This window comes from Rhipicephalus microplus, chromosome X (genome assembly GCF_043290135.1).
Source record: "Rhipicephalus microplus isolate Deutch F79 chromosome X, USDA_Rmic, whole genome shotgun sequence".
In the NCBI taxonomy this organism is placed as follows: domain Eukaryota; kingdom Metazoa; phylum Arthropoda; class Arachnida; order Ixodida; family Ixodidae; genus Rhipicephalus; species Rhipicephalus microplus.
The window spans coordinates 112,856,410-112,873,055 of NC_134710.1; the positions used below are offsets into that span (position 1 = coordinate 112,856,410).

The 16,646-nt window shown below is 46.2% G+C and overlaps 1 pseudogene; it reads right to left on the reverse strand.

Moving 5' to 3' along the window:
• Positions 1–631: 631 nt before the first annotated feature.
• LOC119176328 (leucine--tRNA ligase, cytoplasmic pseudogene) lies at positions 632–12,081 on the reverse strand (annotated as a pseudogene).
• Between the last annotated feature and the right edge of the window lie 4,565 nt (positions 12,082–16,646).

Sequence of the window (16,646 nt, forward strand, 5' to 3'; positions counted from 1 at the left end):
AATGTTCTCTGGGAACTATAATGTCAATTATTTTGCCTTGATGAGCTCATTAATAGAAGAGAAATTGAAGGTCTAAGATGTGTTTTTAAATTTTGCGGCGAAATCCCCACACGTGACGTCATGTAATTAAAAAATGAATTGGTCACATAATGAACACATTGACTCAACGAAATTTTTCGGATACTTGCCATGTTAGGTCTATAGCTACCTCAGAGGTTAATGTAATCCATTTTCATTGATCAGGAGCTGCGTAGGCCTTATTAGGCACCGTTAAAATTGATGACGTCATGGCGTTTGGTTGTTGGAGTTTTAAAGTGGCGGTGCTATCCAGTATTTCTTTCTTGTGCATTAGCTTGTGTCATTAATTACATTACATTGTCATTCAATTGTCATTAATCACATTACAATGGCAAGAAGCCATTGTAATGGCTTCTTGCCATTAACGTCGAGTCAAAAGCACTGAAGGAATAAATCTGATCCTCCATTTTATTTATTTACCAGCACCACAATTAACAAAAGACCTGCTTGTTATTTGTACAGCAGCCTTACATAGTGCCGTTACTGAACGGTACATAACGGAGCCATGTAAGCTACACAACGATGTGCGTCCTACAGCGTAAACACTCATGAATGTGCACAGAAACCATTTTATTAAATAGTTCTGCAGGTAACACATCACAGCAGCTGCATCAAACTTGAGGCACAATAATGTACGACATTTGGCTCCCCATGTCCACTCTAGTACCGTCCAGTTCAACCTCTACGCCACTCTTGTCGCCCTTGATGCGAAAGATGGCCTCGTTGGGGACGACAACCTTGCCAGTTTCTTCACAATCTAAAGTTGGAATCTTCCGCGGGCCCATTGTCGGATCTTCGTACCTGAGAAGCTTCACAGGAAGGCCGTCGAAACTAATATGACCGCTCACTCTACCCTACCGCGCCAACACCTTGGATGCGCTGTCTTCGTCAAGCACGGGAACCTGCACCTCGAAGCAGCCGGACGACTGCTGCTGGTTGATGCAGCAAACGTTGACGAAGGTGTCACTGCAAAACAGCGCGCGCGGCTTACCGGGACAGCACTCTTCCCAGACGACCTCCTCGGTCGTCGGGTCGTCACTGAACTTTAATTCGATGTCATCTACTTCTAGCGTGTTGAGAATGTACCTCAAGTTCTCCAAGAGCACCTCCCGCTCACCGAAGTCAAGGGTCACGTTGAGAGCACCGATACCGAGCTTCTCAACCTTCTCCCGCACTGCCTGCGCGAATGGCATCACCTTTTTCATGTGCTTCTTTAGCTTATGGCTTGTCCTTGAGCTGCGCCGACACGACCTTGTTGTCTGGAAGACCGTTGTGCTTCTGGAAGAGTTGCTTGAGTGTGGTTAGGATTGTCAGCTGCCACGGAGGGAAAGTCTTGGTGACCCATATTGTTGCCTGAACCATCTGGGGTCCCGGAGGGTGCATCGAGAGGTCTTTCTTCTTGCTACACTTGCTTCCAGCAGGGCGAACTGCCTTCAGTCACAGCCTGAAATCCTGCACGGAGTCCATTAGGTACTGCGACGACTTCAAGAGAGTTTCGTCGGGCGCAGTGACGACGGGCCATCTGGTGTGCATAATGCTCTTCTTTTTTCCGAGCATAGACCACACGTGCTCGCAGATGTGTGGACATATAGGGCTCAGGATGACAGCCTGCGTTTCAATGAACTTCAAGACGAGGTCTCTGTGCATTCCTCTCAGCACACACAGCTCACGGTACTTGTCTCTGGCAGCCTGGAATTCAAAAACTCCAGTCCTCAAAGCTTCCTTAAACATCATTTGGTCATAGTGTTCTTTGGTTGTCAAGACACCATGGCTCATGTCGGCTTCGAAAGCTCGGTCTACATAGCTGTCTGTCGGGCCTGTGCGTAGTGAAGACAGTGAGGCAAGCATCTCCTTCACCCACTCAAGGAACGTGTACAGACGCAAGATTCCGGCATCTGCCATGGTCTCAACGAAATTTGCATCTTCAATGCCGTCGCCAGCGTCCGCAAGAGCGAGCCGCATTCCATCAGCTGAAAACTTGTCCAACGCATCTGCAAGGGTGAGGAAGTTCCCTGTAGATTTAAACATCTTCTCAGAGTTTAGCAACAGGTGTCCATTGGCCCGCATGCCTAGAACCCACTTCTCGGGATTTTCGGGCCACATGGCACAATGGTTAAATATGCAGTAGGACAAGTGGTTTGGTATCAAGTCTTTGCCAGAGCAGCGCAGGTCCATGGGATACCAGAATTCAAACTCCTTCTTCATGGCATCGAGGGCATCTTTCTTCTGAAGCTCGGTCTTACTGGCAACATTGAGGAACACGTAGTCCCAGGCTTCTGGCATCGTATCTTCGGGGTTTATGAAATATGGAGGACAAGCCGATCCACCCACGAGGTCGCCACCCTGGAGGTAGTGAGCAACTGTGTAGTCAGCCATGTAGATTGTGGAATCGGACAGTGACTCTAGCAGCCACGATTCGTCCCATGGCAACTTGGTACCGAGACCATAAGTTCTCGAACATGCATGCTTGCAGAGCCTGTCCAGGGTGGCCTGAAAGTTCTTGCGAACTTCCTCAGAGTACGTCTCCATCTTGGACAAGGCAGTTCTTGCCATGTCCTTCCACTTGGGGTAGCCATAGTCGAGGTACCACTGGTCACACAGTGCCACCACACACTCGTCACCTGAGCGTGCAATCACCTTTTTCTCAGGCTCCATGTACACGACGGCTTTGCCCTCGTCGACCATACCTTTTTGGGTGTCCTTCTTGACATCTTGAATTTTTTTCCTTTGTACGGTCCCACCAGGAGCACACCTTCGTAGAAGCCCTTGAGGTAGATCTTCTCCTTCGCTTCCTAAAGCTTGTCGCGATCGTTCTGGCTTTGGATTTTTAATTCGTCGCAGACCTCAACTCAACGGCCGAGAGCGAGCCATAGCCAGGCACCTCTACGATGGGAACTGGATCGAACGGCAGTACCGTGTTGTCAGCAACGCCATACTTTTGCCACAGGAGTTCCTTGTTCTTCAAGTCACGCAAGGTGGCGTAATCGTCCGGAGAATCCGAAGGCACCGACGTCACCACTCCCGTTCCCTTGTCTTCCTTGATGTTGAGCATGGTAAGCGTGTAAATTATCTTGTGGCAGGTCAGCGGCGAAGAAAACCCAAGACCAATTAGATCCTGGCCCTTGAGGTTGACGAGGACTTTGATTTTGCCGTTGTCAGTCGTGAAGCCCTGGTAGCTCATGTTGAGAGCGGCCCGGTATGTGCAAACGAAAACGTCGCCGTTCTTGAGCTCGAACGCCACGTAATCCATGTCAGGTCGAACCCAGCAGTTGGTCTGCCCGTATCGTCTCCGGCCGTAGAGTGGCTGCGACCAGGAACACATTGCGGCCCTGCAACGTCTTCATGGCTAGCGGTAGAGGTTCGACCACCTTCATCTTGACTAGAAGATACTCCTGCGGTCCAACGCCTTCCCCAGCACTCCGGTCGTGGTCCATACAGGGCTGGTTGACCTAGGGTGAGAAGATGGTGTAGCACTTGACGAACTTGATGCGCTGCTTCTCCTTCAGCCGGAGGAACTGCCAACGGACGAACGAATCGTAGTACGGGTTCACGTCCATCGTCACGAAAGAACGTCTCCAGTCCGCCTTGATGCCCATCCTTTTCAGGTCTTCGCGGATTATGGGCGGGAAGTAGTGAAGCCAGTATCCGGCGTCGGCGAACTTCGCGATTTCGGCGTCCGAAAGTCCCAGCGACTGCATGATCTGCCACTGGTACTTCGCCGCTACGGTCTTGGCGGCGGCCTTGCTCTTCTTTCATTTGGCTTTGCTCTTGAGCAAGGCCTCTGCCGCGTCGCCGACGGCATCTTTGGAGCCCTCGTCACCGGCGTCGTCCTCCGGAAAGACGGGCGGGCAGCCGTACTCCTCCATCTCGCGCGCTAGTTTGTCGGCGCATGCCTTGATCGGCATTCCGGTGGCGTGAAAACCGAACGGAAAGAGGCATTTATTGCCCAGCAGACGCTGGTAGCCGACGGCGAACTCGCACTTTGACAGCGAGAACGAGTGGCCCAGGTGTAGCCGCCCGTTCACGTACGGGTAGGGAAACGTGACGAAGAATTTGCCGTCGCCTTGATCACCGCCCACGTCTACCTCGAACACTTTCTCGGCCTCCCATATCGCCTGTACGCTGGCTTCGATCTCTTGAAGAGCTCGGACTTTGAAAGTTCCTTTCCTCTCGCTGGATTATGCCTTACTGACGCGTTTGTCGCAACTGGTTCCGAAAGTTCTCACGTGGTTAGCACCCGCGGTTAGCACCCGCAGCCGCACACTGGATGGATTAAGGATGAATTTCAGTGACGTTTACGGCACGCTAGTCACTTACTTTCATTCAACATATGACGACGCGTCCGGCTGGCCCACGTGGAAGGCCAGCGAAACTCTTGACAATGCACGAAAGCAAGAAAATCAATATTAAAACAAAAGCATACGCGATGAATAAAGGAAGCGGAACCTGTGAAATATGAAACCAAGAACTTCGTGTGTTAAGCTTGAACGTTTGTTATTATGTTTCTCAAGCTAATTTCACTAATTTTAGCCATATCTTACGTTTACTCGTACTTTTTGCGAGGGTTGCAAAAAAAAACAAGGGAAAAAAACGTGACGTCAAGTTTTGACATTATTGCCCCCTAGCGTCAATGAATGATGTACACAGCAATGAAGCGCAAATTTTAAAATTTGATTGCGGGTCACATGCTGGTTTTGCGATTCGCACGCATCAATTGTCAAGTTTATTGCCTTCGAGTTCTGTCCGGCCGTGTGTCCGGTACATGCGTGTTAGATAACTAAACCATCCCCGAAATGTCACCGTGCCAGGTATCACACATGGGACAATATTGTCCCATGTGTGATACCCATGCCAGTGACGAAATGTGATCTTCGATCGGGTTGAGTTTAGGCAAGCCATGCGGGGTGCGCTAAGACAGGCATTTCACACTTTGAAAACTAGTAAGGTTCATGGATGTCTCGTACGATAATTTTTATAGAATGGAACTCCGCCGTAATATTCCTAGCAAGCGCGCTCGGACAAAATTTGGACTTGGGAGGGAGCTGACCCTTGCTCGGTCACCCAACTCATTATGGCGGTGGAGCAATCTAAGGATGCACACCCATCTAATTAAATAAGGTATCGATTACGCATGCATGTACTCTTTCTACTGAACCGACGGAAATCCTCGTGTTAGATTTGACGCGTTAACGGGCGAAAGAAGTTCTTCAAGTATTCCAACAACGTGTGACAACTCGTTATACAGCTTCGCGCCACACTGAATAGTGCACACATCTAAAGAGACCCTCAGGATTAACTTGAGTTTGTGTAAACATGTGTAGCAGATTCCTTATCAGAGAACAGGTTGACAAGAAATGAAAGAGGGGGGAAGTGGGGGTAAGGGGTTGCTTCGTTATTCGCACCTATTTAACATCTCCAAAAACGTTAGGGGAAAGGGCCGTCCCGGGCGCGCACTCAGAATTTTACGGTAGGCCATACGCTAAGCAAAAAACAAAAAAAAACATTCTGCAGTCCGCTACCAAGCCGATTTCCTTCTTCGCGCAACTTGAACGTCTGGAGTGTGATGACGATATACGTCAGCAGTTCTCAGCATGCGATCAGACGACACCAAGATTTCAGCCCTCAAGCAAGTACGGCCGCAACAAGGAATTGCAGAGCTCTGCTTACCAACATTCGAACGTCCGTAATGGTGTGGCTTTGACATGCATATAAATTGACGTATATGGAAGTGGAGCTGCACGTATACTATATTGCCGGGCAGTTTTATTATAAATCTCTAATATGAGATATAAATCCTCACTGTAACTAAATAAAAGAAATACCAACAATATACATGCATGGTTCAATAAAAACGTTTACAGCTGACACAAAGACATGGTAATTCGTAGACCTGATTTAAAAGCCTGATTCTGCGTAAATATATCTTTCATGCCATCGAAAATCTTTTGAGGCACATGCCAACTTTCCCGCTATGTGCCGAAGTGCCAAGGCACGAGAAATGTACTTAAAATACTCAAATCCAGAACATGGCGCCGGTGTGCGAATATTCGAGTGTGTCCGCCGCGGTGGATACGGAGCTCTGCTGCTGACCCGCAGGTCGCGGGTTCGATGCCGGCCGCAGCGGTCGCATATATTGGTGGAGGCGACATATGTTTGAAGCCCGTCTGCTGTGCGATTGTAACAATGCTGGCTCGAATGCAGCGCCCTCACGCGGCGCTGATAGTTGTGTTGAGCTGTGCAAGCCTGGCACAGTGGGGTGGGTGCAGGGGTGGTGGCCGTTTTGGAAGCAATAAACAACAGTTCGTTCTGGGCTACGGGCTCAACATGTTCTGATGTTCTTCGCGCGCCTGATGGCGTACTGTTTGCGGTATCCCTACCGCCTGGCCATCCGTTAATCTACACATGTAACAACTGGTGACGAGAATGGGATCAGTTGTTACAAGTGTAGATTAACGGATGGCCAGGCGGTAGTGATACCGCAAACAGTAGGCCATCAGGCCCGCGAAGAACATCATAACATGTTGAGCGCGTAGCCCAGAACGAACTGTTGTTTATTGTTTCCAAAACGCCCCCCCCCCCCCCCCCCCCCCCCGCTGTGCCAGGCTCGCACAGCTCAACACAACTATCAGCGCCGCGTGGGGACGCTTCATTTGAGCCAACATTGTTACAGCGATGATGGTCAAAATTTCCGGAGCCCTCCATAACGGTGTCTCTCATAATCATAGCGTGGCTCTGGGAGTTAAAACCCCAGATATTACTACTTAGTATTCGAGTTTCTAATTCGAATCGATTAATTCGATTTTCGGATAGCTAAGCTATTATTCTTAGTTTCGAACGATTCCACAGGATGAATATCTAAAACGCGGCAAAGCTTATTCCTATTGATACAGCTAAAACTAATGACGTTGGAGTCGACCTTTCATTATTTTTTCACAAGTAATATTCCAGCTGGTTTAAAAGCGAGCGCGTATTTATTTTAAATAAGACTATGCCATTTCCACAAGTCGTAACTCCAGCAAATTAATAATAATTGGTCACGGTCAGTGAGGCCGTTGAACTGCCCGAGTGAAAAAAATAACCAGGACACTGAACCGTATAGTCAAATAATTAAAAACACACACACACCTCAATGATCATGCCCGAATAACGGGCAGAGGGCTTGTGAAAGAGGGGAGAGGCAAAGCCTCTCGATTCCGACATGGCAGCAGCCAGCGGCTGGCCGAGGGTCCCAGCGGGTCATCCCGCGGTTAGTCCCTCAGGACCTGAGTAAAGTCCTTTGCCTGTCTGTCCTCAACGAGTCCCTGATATCCCAAGAAAGTATGATGATCTTTGACATACAAGAGAGCACGGAACTGGACCTTGTTCAATTATCACCAAAATTGCTTTGCGATATCTTCTTATGCCTGCTGAAGTAAACGTCGAGCCCATATATGCTTTGCCTGTAGGAAACACGCACCGAAACGTCACGTCGAGAGGCCAGGTCATGTGGACAACTTGCACTGCTGCATCCCAATTTAATTGTAGCGTTTTGGTTGCAGTGCACTTATAATAAACCGCAATATGCTCGATGATGTGAAGATTTCATGAATTTCTTCGTTTTTTTCTTCAATATTCAATGAAATATTAGTTATTTGATTCACGTAGGCGCGTGCACGATTCCTCAGCAGTAGTACGGGGGGGGGGGGGGGGGCACCCCCTCGTGACCCCCACCCCCCTAATTGTAGTTCAATGTATGAATTCAGATTTCGCACCTACCCTCTTATATAAGTGGCAAAGAGGGCGACCGCTGCCCCAGTGCACGCCTATGTCGATTCGATAATTTTGGCCGTCTATTCGGCACTATATTCGATTCGAGATGCAATTTATACTAATTGCCCACACCCTACAGTTCTGAACCATACTTGAAATAATTCTGTGAGCTAGCGCGGTGGCATGCAGCAGATACAATAGGGCAACTTCGTGAAGCACTGTCTGCCCTGGTCGCCTCACCTCGAGCCTTGTGTTTCATTAACCCAAAAGAAGTCAAGATGCGCTTTAAAAATTGTGCGAAAGCGACACATTTCACTTGATTGTGTTGACTTGAGCCTTTTCAAGTGCCAAACAACTCAGGGGACCGGCTTGATTGTTCCTCCATCATCTGGCTCATGTGGCATGGTCAAATAACTACCTTGCACTATAACGTCACTGTGGTCGCCACCTTTAGATATCAGCTACATGAGATGCTGCGCTAACTCTTCTCCAACCGCACGCGGAGAACGAAACGGTGACATTGGACTGATGCCGGTACCGCTTCCAATTCTCTGTGTCCCCCCTTAGCGCGGATGCCGAACAGAAGCTATTGTGTAGATCACAAAATAACGCGAGGGGTGAAAGATACCCTCTAGGCGTCAGTGTTGCTCTGTCGTCCTTTGCACCCTGGCACTCTCAAATGCTATAAAAAAATGGCAGCCGCCATCTTCAGGTACCCATCGCAGAGAAATATTAAGGTCTGAGTATTCACAACAAAAATAATCAAAAATTAATCGCCGTTATGTATCTTAGATCGATATGGATGATATCCGAGCCTCGCGAAAGAGTACACCATCACATCGGCAAGCGTGCGATTTTTTTATTGAGGTTGTTTTGATTACATTTCATGAAATGCACAACACTGATTAGACCCATAGCCATAGGCTAGTAGGGGGTCTAGCGGGAGATATACAAGCAGAATACAATTTGCATGAAAAATTCAGAACATCAAAAAAACTTTTTTTTTTCAAGAAAACGAACAAAAATACACGAGAGATTTCATTGGGATTTAAGGTGACGTAAATGCTTGATAGAACGTACAGAAATATATAGAGGACACATTGTTACACTTTGTTCATAATTAATCAAATTGTCCAGGGAACCTCTTGGTCACCCACGCAACGCACTTCCTCGGGTGTGAAGGCAGTGGAGCTCTGTGAAGCGCAGGATTTAGGACTACGGCAACATATGTACAAGAACAACATTAGCGTCTGTGCGGATTTCGAACTACACGAGACTAGCGCAGAGTTTAGCGCGGGATATGCAAAGCCTGCGCGAGAACTTCATTAGCGCTACATTAAACGCACAATTACCGCCGGATTATCGCAGATATAGGGCAAGATTAAGCGTTGGAGTTCTTTTTAGTCTTTGGTTCCGCAACATTAAAGAAACCAAAGTTCCCGCTTTTTCTATGTCGTCATTGAAAACTGCGGTTTTTTGCCTACGGTGACGTCATCAGGCTCGTTGTTCACTACAGCTGCACTGGTAGGTGTTCTGTGTGCTCGCGCCGTTGCTCGAGGGCTGGCGACCGGCTCAACCACGGAGGAAGGACTCAACCCTCAACGCCGCGTTCTACGCTTCACAGTCTTGCTTTCTCTTTATCCAAGCTTCGTTATTTATTTCGTTAATGTTTGACTTTACACACGCTCTACATTTCGTGTGAATTCGCTACTGACCTTTATATTACAATACCGTAGCTCGCCCGTGGGAAACTGCGCGTAGTTTTCCCAACATGAACGTGGATGTTCTGAACTGCGAGCTAATTTGGATCGACGGGTCTTGCTACCGCAAACTGACGCCGATCAATCGGTTTTCGCCGTCGCAAAATGTCGAGACTGCGGACAGACGCCACGAAGCTGTCAACGATGTTGGTGCCGACGGTGGTGAGTGAGTTTTGCGGCCGCTGGGCAGTCGAACCGAACGCGCCGGTTAGTTTAGCGCAGTGAAGCCTTTCTTGATCGAACTGTCCACGTAGGTTGTTGCAAATCAACAGTATACATGTCTCCTACTTACGTTCTGGCCGATACGGTCGTAAGCTTAGCGTATGCACGTAATCTCAGTTGAACCGGATTACGGAATAGGCCTTATAAAAATGCTTGATGCAAACGCGCATGATGAAACCTGGAAACCTCGGCGGGGTGCTTGTGCCCTACTGACAAAAGCATGTTTTACTTTGGCATCGTTAAGCTGCGTTACTGATGTGAATGCTGTCTCGCGGTCATTATCAGGGTCATTTTGAGCGCGAGGCCAGAGAACTGTCAAATACCGGGGCCACATGGGCACATTGATCACGATCAGGTCCGACCGAGGTGATCGAGGAAATCGCGATTTACGCCGAACGCGATTCAGATTAGCTTGATCCGTCCAGCAGTGACTACTGTTGATCTCTATTAAGAAATACGTTAAAATTAAGGTGACCACGGGGCTCTATCATTTGTGGCAGAGTATTGGGCTTTCACAATAATCTCTTTTTCAAACATTTGTGCTTGCTGTCCTAGCTGTTTTTAATGGTATGTGGCCTTGCTTGCAGCTTAAACTGTTCAAACACGTACGTACAGCTGCTATCAGACTGAATTCAAACTACCTAGAAACGTTATATAGCAGCTGAACTTCAAGAGCTTAGCCATGGGGAACTTGGAAGGAAGGCACATCTCAAAGCTAATTGCGTTTAAGCAGTTTCCTACATAGTTGCACCTGATCGGCTTTGGCGTTACAGCTAACGCTAGTCATTTAGTTATTGCGCTTATGTTTTACTACGTAGTCCTGGTGGCCCCATTTTTTCATCCTCGCAGTAACTTCCTACGATGACGAGCCCACTTGTTTGGCTTCCAAGACGAAAACTCTTTCTCTGTCAAATGACGACAGCTCGGATGGAGGGCCGAAAGGATACTTCCGACGAACACACTACGTGCCGCATCGATTTCTTCCGTAGGTTGGCAAGGTGCACTGGTTATGTCTTTCACTCATTAAACATGAGTGAAATGTGCAGCGAACGTACTGTAAACGTGTGTGCATGTATATATGTATATAGTGCACATTACATCGTTGTAAGTAGTTACTCGTATTCATTTGCCTATTGGTGGGCTTCTAGAGATGTCGCACTCAAAACTCATGCTGGTGTCGCACAGTACAGTTCCAATCGCGACCGAGCCCAATAGTCTAACATTTCTCAACAGTGATTGGCCCCCTTCTGCAGCTTGCATAAAGGAGCTTAACCTATCATGAAATTTTATCGAGATCAGGCCCGATTGTCGTCAAATTAAACATGTAATACCAATGTTAAACCGCTTTTTTATGCACTGGTCCTCTGTGATGCTGGTCTTGATGATAACTGCAAAACCTGCTCATTCATATTGTGTGTGTTTTTGTAGTAAATAATTTTTGCAAATAACTATGTTTTTTGTATAAATGTACTCTGAGTAATTGGAAATAAAAGGAATTGTGCTGTTCTAGGTTTTCTTAATGCAGCTTATTTCAAAATTTGTGGTGTCTAGTTGCGAATCTGTTATCTCCTCTGAACAATCTCAGTATGCCCCATAAGCACTGTGTATATGCTGTCGAATAAGCTTCGTCAGAGAATTTTCAATGTGAAGGACTGCCTAGTAGAAACGTTTTGTGGGCATTATCTGTAAGATACCATGTAAGTACTGCACATTCTGGTGGAGCGGGAAGCCTCACTCGGTGATTGACAGAGTGTAAACACTATGTTTTATACCGTCATGGCTTGCCCAATGCATTTGTGACGCATGCACGCAAGAGTCGTCCCTTTGTCAGTTGGGATGACGGTAGAACCGCAGCTTCAAAAAAAAAAAAAAAAACGTGACAAGACTAGCTGCTGCTCGAACCCTTACTGGCAGTTGACACCAGGATACCACACACAGGACATAGAGAAGGATGCCCCCCAGAAATGTGTGACGAAATGCGTGAGCACTGCGTTGCACTTTTTGTGATTAAGTGAATTTCGCTACGTTTGTTGCATTTTGGAGAAGGAAGCCATACAGGTTCTGATATGTCAACTAAACCTTTTAGAACTTGGTCATGGTATTCATGTGCAGCTCAGGCACTTACGTGCTCTAGCGGCCAGACAGTCGATCCAGATTTCGACCGTGCCTTGACCGTGAAGCGCCTCGTGGCTTTCAAGCGCTGTACTTCCTTGATGTGCTCTCGCAGCACTCACCATTTCTCGCTCTTTTCGTCTTTCTTGAAGGCAAGCATGCCGTCAGGATTCAAATGGAACGCGGTACCAACACCAAAGTCATGATCCCCCAACCGGATTCAACTAAGGATGTTAGTAAGTGAAGTTGTTTGTTCTGAATTTAGAAGGCACTGTAACATTTATCAGGCCACCACCACGTTATAAATGGGACGCTCATAGTATCAATACATCCATCTATGCAATGTGGTTGATATGCCCACAAACTGACAGTTAAAATGTATGCAACTGCAGTGAGCTGAGTTGTGAAGGATTAAGTAAGCGATAATAGAAAATTGTCTTTGGTCTCCCTTTAAAGGGACTCTGAAGAACAAAATTATTTTTCGCGTACAAGTGAAGTACAATTTAACAATCTCGAGAACACTCTTTTTAGCGTGACACGACATTTTCTTAAGTGAGAAAACGCGCAAAAAGAAACTGCGGTTAGTGACGCCACCTGGAAATCCCCATACCAAACGCCGTGACGTCATACATTCTCAAGGCGTCTACTGTGTTCTATAGTAGCTTCTAATCGATAAAACTGAAGTACATTGTGATATGTTGGGTGCCATAGACCTAGCGTACGAAGTTTCAGAAACTTTTATCGAACCAGTGTCGCGAAACCACGAAGAATACATTTTGAAATTTCTTGTGTCACGCGAGGTGATTTTGGCGCGAAAGAATGAAATTTAAACCTTGATGTTCTTCGCTAATAATGAATTTATGACAGTGAAACTTATGGCATTCGAGTTCTTAAAGTACAGTTAGTTAATGTAAACCAAATCATTTTCTATCTTTATTTGAATGTCATTGTAAAATACACAACAATGTTTCTTCAAATTTCATCATTTTTTCTTGTCTGGAATAAACTGTTAGAGATATCTCTCAACAGTGGGAATAGAAAAAAAAATCTGTAAAGTTATAGCAGCTCGTACCAAGCGCCTTTGTGAGCAAATGTTAAACCAAACAGCAGTACTCCATGTGACTGTGCTCAACAAACAGTCACGTCCTTACACAATGGAACAGGAAGGATATAAGAACGCACACAGTGAGTCACCGGACTTTTTAGTACTTGAACGTCATTACAGGCGCTTACTTTACTACAGACAGAGGAGTTACCGGCACTTGATAACGGGCAGTTATAGGAACAAAGCCATAATTTGATGATTTTGGAGGTTTAACGTCCCAAAACCACGATATGATTATGAGAGACGCCGTAATGGAGGGCTCCGGAAATTTCGACCACCTGGGGAAACAAAGCCATACGCTTTCAGGTACTCTCGTATGCATGGATCTTTGTGATTTAGAACATCGTTCCCATGCAGACAGCCAATCCCATTTCTTTTCGAAGCGCTGTTTATTTGCTTGTTTGCGGCGAAGGTGTATCTATTTATATGACAACAATAAAGCACTGGAGCAAATGTTTACGATACTGCCCTGGAACAGCAAGTAATTTTTTATACTGGTACAGTTAAATGAGAATAAAAAAAAATAAGGGACCTTAAAACTACGCCTTTAAAAGTTGAACGCGATAGCGATGTCACGTCCCTATAGTGCGTACTTCAAACACTTAGCGCATAAAATATTTTCGGACTTGTTATGCGCCCACTATACCTGGCCTTAAGGAAATAGGCGCAGTAACATATGTGGCTTTTGTAGTGGGTGACCGGCTTTGAACGGTGAAGTTATGATAATCACATGTTCTGAAGCCCGATGACAATGTACGCTTGTACCGTGCATTTTTACCGCAATATTTCATGTTGTATTGTGATGCATGCATGTATATAGAACGCGTGTGTTTACTAAAGAAAGGAAGTTACTTTCGCTGCATTTCCAATCAGAGGAAGTTGTTTTCACTGTATTCACGATCAGAGGCGTGGCTATGTGGTAGAACACGGACCCCCAACTCGAATCCCCACTTGGACCCAAAATTTTTTTATCATATATGTTGTTTGCATCTTTCTCGATTTTTTTGGTCATGCACAAGATGAATAATTTTTCGCTCACAACCAAGGACGCCGACGCCAGAATGTTTGCGAAACGAGCTCTTTAACGCTATCCAGTCAAAGAGAAACTTCAGAATTTACAAAACAGTGTAGATAGAGAAGCAAAGATAAAGAAACAATGGGACAGCCGTAAAATAAAAATTAATGTAATAAATGCATACTTGCAGTTGCACAGAATACAGGGAATGTGCTTTGATAAACGGCGGTAGAATATCCGACAGTGACTGCAACAAGGCCACGGAGAGTACGCGTCATTCTGCCTGGTATACACCTATACGTCCTACGGTACGCAACATTTTACAGGACCAAGAGTAGATTTTGGCCGTGTATACAGTGCCATGAACCACCATATAAAGAAATAGAGAGCCTGATTTAGTGCGTGTTCAACGACTCCTAGAAAACCTATGCCTGGAACGTGAGCCGCTAACGTGCTTCCCAACCCTCGAATTTTAGCCTCCTCCTCCGGTAAGCAGGCGAGCGCCTCTGGCGGCTGCTTTCGGTGAACACAGCAATGTTCCCACATGTCCTCTGAGCAGCTGTGATGTCACGTGATATAGCGGTACGGTATTGTCACGTGGCTGAGCGGTGCGTAGGCGAGTGGTCTGACGCCAGCGTTGTCTGACGCGGTGACCGGTCACAACACCTGGCAGGGGGCATGGCCTCCGAGATTGCGTGCTGGCAGGAAGCTCCCAATTGAAAAGAGAGCGACGTTACAGGCACAGTTTTTAAAGACAATATGACAGACGATAATCTTTCTTGGGGACCTTCGACGCAAAAACTTTGGTCTGTTTGTCTGTTTGTCCACCGTTACCGTGAACCGGGTACTCTAAACAGCACCAGCCACTGATACTCAGAACGGCCGACCCTATCCACAGCGCCCACCGATGTTGCTCAAGAATCAGCGTTCATAGATGTGCGACTGTCAATTAAAAAAGCAATTATTGCGCATATCTGAGGCACCATAACAAGACGTATATGTTCTGCATGTTCATCTTTTACTAGAAAAGGCATACACAAGTAATTCTAAGGACCGCAGCGCTTATCACGCTGCGCTGACCATGCGACGCTTGCACGGAAAGGCGAGTGTTTCCAACGCTTTGCTAAGAAGACACAGTGGCGGCCCCTACCCGTCACCTTGCGTTCTACTCCTTATCACCTCTGAGACGAGCGCGCACACCCGTCTCAGAGCCACGCGCTTCGTTTTCTAAGAAAACTGCCAGATGGCGCTCATGTCTCACGTGTGACGTGACTTGATGCGTTCGTTCTCCTCCGCTGCACGATCGAGGCACTCTAACGCAGCGCCTCCAGAATATCATCCACTGAGTTTCTTGCGCAGAACATAAATAAATGTTTTGTTCACTCTCTCCACTCGCAAGACTGTCGTCTTTTGACGACATTTGCAGATTAAGATCGAGATACGGGGCCAATTTTTTGAGCATCGCAATGCTCGGCCAGCGCAGCGTTATAAACAATACGGTCCTTAGAATTACTTGTGTGTGCCTTCTCTAGTATAAAGGTACACATACAAAACATCGACGTGTTGTTATGGTACCTCAGATATGCGCAAGGATTGCTTTTTATGTGACAATCGCACAAGTATGACCGCTAAATATTGAGCATTATTCGTGGGCGCTGCGGATGGGAAACAGACAAATGTACAGACAGACAGACGGACCAATATTTTTCCATCGAAGGCCGCCAAGAAATACTATCATCTTTAATATATAAAAATTATTAAGGAAGGTCTGCGGGAGCAAATAGGTTCTCAAAAATAGATCAAACATATAGGAAAAAGTCAGAACGGTAGGGCATAGTACCATTGCAATACGGAAAATATAAAGCTGCAGCGACTATATAGACTGTTTATAAACTGCATAGTGCGAGGTAAGCTGGAAATGACAAAGGAGGGGATAAGGACCTGAACACTATGTGAGGCAATGCTGCAACAACAGCGACAAAGACAATGAGAACAACAGCAACAACATAGGATATCAGTACATGTACCGTTTTCTCACTGGAGCGTCTGTGGAAATATTCTGCGAAGCAGACTCCCCTTAAAAACTACATGAACTGAAAACGTATACCAGGGGAAAAAACTATAAAGGAGGTAGTTTGAGCAATTAGGAACATTTGTAACAGCACAAAAAAGTACTAGCGATTTTCGGTTGAGGCGAAAATGCTGTAGGCACGTGTGCTCAGATTTGGGTGCACGTTAAAGAACCCCAGGTGGTCAATATTTCCGCGGATCTCCACTACGGCATCTCTAATAATCATATGGTAATTTTGAGACGTTAAACACCACATAGCAACCTACCAGAAAAGCGCTAGCAGTGTTGATGCATAAAACATTGAAATATTTATCAGACTATAATTACAAGCTACATTCGAAGAAGAGTAAGTCCCTTATCATAAAACATTTCGCCCCTGCTACCAACAAATGCGTTATAGTAAAAAAAAAACAGCAGGCATAGGATAATTGAATCAAAAATAACTTTTGAAAAAGAGAGAAAAGTAAAATAATAACATATTTAAAAGAGATGAACACGCTAAATAGTTAGAGCATGTAATTGATTTTTAAACGA